Here is a 5,834-nt window from a genome sequence, read left to right as displayed (position 1 = left end):
AATCAGTACATATAGCCACCAAGAAGTGTGCTGCCATAGATTATAGCCCATAGATATAATCTATGGTGCTGCATACCATCCTTCGTTTTGAAATTAGTCGCCCCCACATAATTTGTCCTCTAAGGGCGCGGCTTAAAGAATGACACAAGAGTACAACTGCGGTTACCAGTTGTTGACACAAGCTGTGAGTAATTAGCACATGTAGCTAGCTTAAAAGGAAGTGTGCAAAATCGCCTAATACAATTGTCACCATGCATTATTGCATTTTATAGCACCCCCACACAAAAGTACACATGTAATTACAACATACAGAGGAGACACATGAATACCAAACACTTTTCACAACAATAATGTAAGAATTGTACAATAATGACTGTAATATAACTGCTATGCAAATGTTTTCCAGTGGCCCGCCATGGTAGCAAGTCTCACATGACGGCATGTATATTCATCCAAACACAATGGGAGTAACGAGTAAGTATGATGACAACAAGTTGGTATGACTTCATTTGTAGAATCCAGATGAGTGGGCGTGTCTAAATAGTTAACAAACATTCCTGTTATAAATACGTGCTAGAGTTGCAATATAATAGTATAGTATTTAAATGCAATAATACATAGTCTCCATTGCATCACTATCAAACGACACTAAGTGGAGGATATTGTTGCATCTCTGGTATGTACACTCTATCAGTACAACCTGTCTTAATGGCCACTAGTATAGAAAGACAACCACTCTTGAAAAGCCAATTCTAATTGAGAATATATACACTGTTACCTGCTGAATGAGTGAAGGTGGCAATAAACAAGTTCCACCGTAATTTATACACGTGATCTGATCCTGTATATTCTGTCAGTGGATGAGATCCACTTGGCCAGGACAAATGTGACTCAAGTGCCCTGGATGATCCATACTCAACCAACTTATGACCCAGTGGCACAATGGAACTGACTATTTATAGAGAATACAATTATATTTATTTCTAAGATGTGTGGATGTCTGGACACAATTACAACACATTACATGTACATACAAGACATGCTACGTACTGTTTTAGCATTTCAAGTCACCACATTATACACATACCAGTCAATAATGCTTCATAGTGCCCATCAGTAAACCTGAAGAAAAGTTACGAAAAATAAAAATTCACATAAGTACAATGAAACCTCATTAATATGGCAGGTTGTGGGACCAAAAAATTTGGCCTGAATAACAAGGTGGCCTTATTAATGAGGTCATAAGTAATGCTTAGCTATATTTGGGACCTACTAGAGGTGGCCGATATAATGAGGTGGTCTTATTAAAGAGGTGACCACTAAGTGAGGTTTCACTGTACATATAGTTCACAATATTGTGAACAATAATAATGGTTAACAATATACACTGAAACCTGCAAGTCACTTCTTGTGGAAGATTGCTCTCTACACAAAATGACACATTCAGAGATTGTATTTAGATGGATGATACAGTAACGCAATACTCGTGATGTGTCACTGCTAGGCAGCAACCATATACACGGCACTGCCACATCACACTTGCTCGCACACACAATTTTGCTAAAGATTTTACAAATTGATAATTAAGGGGTGTGGCAACTAGCTGTTTTGCTCGCAAGACTGTGTGGCAGCTGTTTCCCTTCTGTACAAGTGGCCACCAAGACAGGTCCACTGTGGATGAAAGCCAGGCATTAGATATTTGGTATTTCATGTGTTGAAGACATTCCAGGGCTTCTGGTAGTCTCAAATCTCACCACAGTTTAACTCAGGCAGTGTTGTGGTCACCACTAAACTACTGGAATGCTGTGTTATGTTCATCTTATGCTTGGCTACTATATTGTAGAACTGAAATGGATACTCTGAAAAATATATCCTATGGATAATGACTTGATCACTTTCTTCATCAGGAGCTTATAAGGACCAATAGTGAAACTTTTTACACTTGGGGCTGACAGTCAACTGCCTATGTCTGAAGCAGTGCTTTTGGTGCTCTAACAGATTGGCTTCCCCTTGCTGCCAGCACTCACTGTCTCATACGTTGTCATACACTAAATCCATCTCTATAGCCAGTTAGAACAGCATGCTTCTTACCTTTTTTTAAGGCTGCATAATGCAGCCACCTCTTTAAAAGGCAAGGTCAGAAAATTTTGTCCCTATGGCCTGAATAATGACCAGTTTTCACTGTACTATTAGTGATTAGTGATCATGGGGGATTATTTATTAAGATACTAAGATATACAAACGCTACAACCTCTAAATATAGCAGTAAATTTTTACCCTGGTCCAATGTCTCGTAATAATCGTGACTTCGTGAGAGACTCTCATATGAAGAAGTTTTGCTCAAAAACAGAACTTTCAGGCCAGCTGCCATGACTAATTAGGTGATTTGTCCAATCAAGATCAAAGCAATTAAGCAGCTGTAATTGATTCAACTTGCTATATTTCATTTATTAAAGGCTTTACTGTTGCTGATTTTTCATTTTGTAGGTTTTGGGACATCTCTACTGCACTGAGCGTCAAAGATTGGCTATTCTTCCATAGTGCCAGTTCATGACAGATGTATTGGTGTACTAGAACTTTTGCACACATAGTGTTTCATTAATAAAATAGTTTTAAAGCACTGGATTAAGTGTGGGAAGTTATTTATAGTTAAAGATTGGCTGTGCATTGCTTGTCAAACCTAACTCGACGAACTCCGTGCCAAAACACAGCTTTAATCTCGCTCTGAATTGCCCACATATTTTACCTCCGAATTTAGCATCGTTTTGATGAGATATACTTTACGCTGGAAGTGCTCACTATGGCTTGTTAGAAACGCTCAAGAATAGGCTACCAGAATCTAGCAGCGAATCCTGAAAAATCCAAACAAGTCACGAGATATGATCGAATCTATAAGAATAGTGAAAATGCCCCATAGGAAATGTATTGAAACCAATTGTGTTCCTGTATTGTCAAAATGACGAGCGGGTTTTTTGTGTACCGAGCTTCATTTAGTATCATTCTGTTCACCATGAGTTGCTCTTTCTCATGCTACTTGGGAATCTGAAATACGTATTTGGAGTGAAAAGATACGTGAGTATAAAGTGTCTGTACAATAGAATTTATCCACTTTACAGTGAACAAATCGGTGAGGCTGGAGCAAAAACGTAGCAAATTTCCGCAAACTTCTTGATATGACTGTGACAAATACATGTTTATCATGATATGTGCTAATCGCATTTTTACAATTAAGTTTGACAACACAAATACATGTATAGTTAAACTCACCAATTGCGACTAAATCCCTTCAACACGAAAAGACAAGTAATGAGACAACCTTGGAGACAACAGCCACACAAGCCTATTCTGGTGCGTTTATTTAGTAGTAATATAAATTTTAAAGGCGTTTATTTACAACAGGACATAATTACGCGCCCCTCTATTGTCTCTGTACATACTTGCCTTTTCTTTACTATTCTCATTTCATCTCACAAGATCTCTTGGCAGGGGCGTAGCTTCTTCACTTGAATTAGTCAATGCTTGAAGTAGATCGAGATACTCTAATAGAACAGTCACATTTCTACAAGTGCCATATTTTTATATTGTAAAGTCTGTAAGTAGCTAGTAATTTAAACTATACAATCCGATGCTAAGCAGAAGTTGTAACTATGCTAAATATTGATTGCTGTGTTACAGCTGTTTTGTGACTGCTCTAATAGAGTATCTTGATCGTTTCAATGCAGTACAAGATGAAAGGCAAAGTGTTGTTAAGGGTTTACTAGTTAAAATGGGTGTTAGTTGACTGCAGTTGCATGCCACTAACAGGGCCGTCCAAAGAAATTAGAGGGCCCAGGGGCAAGGAAGGGTCTAGATTCTGACTGCTCTATTAGAGTATATCGATCTTTCTTTAAACAGGTATTCAAGTGGCCCCTTTTGGGCTGTGGCAGGGGGAAAAATACCCCAGTTACCCCCAATGTGGGCGGCCCTGGCCACTAAAATTACAGTTATATTTTAATATTCTGTCACTGTAATCTGGGGTTTCTGTCAAAACCATGGAAACTCACCTACTGTTATCAACAGTGCATTGCTTATTCTAACAAAAAGTATTGAAATCCCATCCAAAAACAGCTTATAGCTGTAAAAAAAGTGCGTGTCCAAGTAAAGCAGAGTTAACTGCGACAAAAAGTAATGATATCATAATGCGGCCATGTGCGAGGTGTGCAAGTTGTAAAATTAATATTAGCTAATCAGATAACACAATGTTATTGTTAAAGTGTTAATGAGAACTATGTGATGCTGCTAGTGTTTAAGTGCGTGAGCATCTTCATAAATGCCACATAAATTTAATTCTCAAGAAAGCAATGTGTATAGATTCTTTGATAGTAATAAATAGTTTGAGTTTGGCCGCCTTTCCTGTATACAGCAATGCTACGAACAAAGGAAAGGTGGCCAAACTCAAACTATTTATCACTATCAGAGAATCTATACACATTGCTTTATTGAGAATTAAATTTATGTGGCATTTATGAAGATGCTCACGCACTTAAACACTAGCAGCATCACATAGTTCTCATTAACACTTTAACAATAACACTGTATTATCTGATTAGATATTAATTTTACAACTTGCACACCTCGCACATGGCCGCATTATGATATCATTACTTTTTGTCGCAGTTAACTCTGCTTTACTTGGACGCGCACTTTTTTTACAGCTATAAGCTGTTTTTGGATGGAATACATATATACAGAAATAACTGTAGGGTATACGCATGCATGAAGTAGGTACGTGACCATTATTTGTCACTTCGACACAGTGTTGGCACTGCTTAAACCTTCAGCTGGTTTCTTTTCTCTTCTGGATTGTGCTCGTTATGCCACATTTCAAGATGAAGAAGGCTGCCAAGACGAAGGAGTCTACCAAGACAAACAAGCCTGCACTGGCGTCTGCTACTAAAAAAATCCTCCCGGTCCACACGAGGAAGTGAACCTGCCTTTGACAACCTGGACAACACGCTCAACTGGTGGCCAGAAGAGCCCTGGGACACAAGAAACGACACACCGCTCGCAGCGACAACCCAATTAATCCCCCTTAAGTAGCAGTATAACCAAGCACTATCCATGCACCAGTGATTCCGTAGCACTTACATGGTAGATTCAAGAGACTTCGCTGTACTTTAAGAAGTTAAAACTTCTGCTTATGTTTGGTCACAGATCCTCTAGTCTCGCGTGGCCAGACCCTTTCCGCGCAGCCACTTATCGATTGGAAATTATAAGCGCCGCGCTACAAGGGTCTGGAATAGTTCACGTATTTAAAAAAATCTGCAATCCCCAGTGGTTGGGGAGTGTAAATTGGCTCACGCGATCCCTTAATCGCCAAAGTGATCTGATTACTGAAGAATGAGCTGAAGAAGGCCTCTGGGGATGACGAGTATCGACCCGTGTAGGTTTTTCCTTCTACCTACTACTGATTCGTACTGAATCTCATGAATCTTCAACAAGTACGGCTGAATGAAGACAAACAAGCTCAGTTCATCTCGAGTTACAAGGAAAGTAGGCGAAAGGTTTTAAGCGGATTTGCCGATAAACAGACTAAAGATTCAAGGGAACACACGTTGCATTTTGTACCTTTGTATCTTAGGTGTTACCCAATCAATCAATTTTCACCAATAACGTGTCAAAAAATTTCCTGTTCATGAACTATTCCAGACCCTTGTAGCACGTCGCTTATAATTTCCAATCAATAAGCGGCTGCGCGGAAAGGGTATGGCCACGCGAGACTACAGATCCTCCTTGGACTTGAATAATGTCCGCTTGATGGATGACTTAGTGAAAGTAGGTGAAGCAAGGAGTCA

General features: G+C 39.2%; 1 long non-coding RNA gene across 1 annotated transcript; it reads right to left on the bottom strand.

Annotated features, from left to right (window-relative positions):
• Positions 1-256: 256 nt before the first annotated feature.
• Positions 257-3,446, bottom strand: LOC136266680 (uncharacterized). Its single transcript, XR_010706222.1, has 3 exons — positions 3,268-3,446; positions 1,088-1,122; positions 257-536 (listed from the first exon to the last, which is right to left on the bottom strand). It is a non-coding gene; the product is annotated as an uncharacterized lncRNA (long non-coding RNA).
• Between the last annotated feature and the right edge of the window lie 2,388 nt (positions 3,447-5,834).

Source organism: Dysidea avara, chromosome 9 (genome assembly GCF_963678975.1).
Source record: "Dysidea avara chromosome 9, odDysAvar1.4, whole genome shotgun sequence".
In the NCBI taxonomy this organism is placed as follows: domain Eukaryota; kingdom Metazoa; phylum Porifera; class Demospongiae; order Dictyoceratida; family Dysideidae; genus Dysidea; species Dysidea avara.
This window is presented reverse-complemented; position numbering and strand designations above follow the sequence as displayed.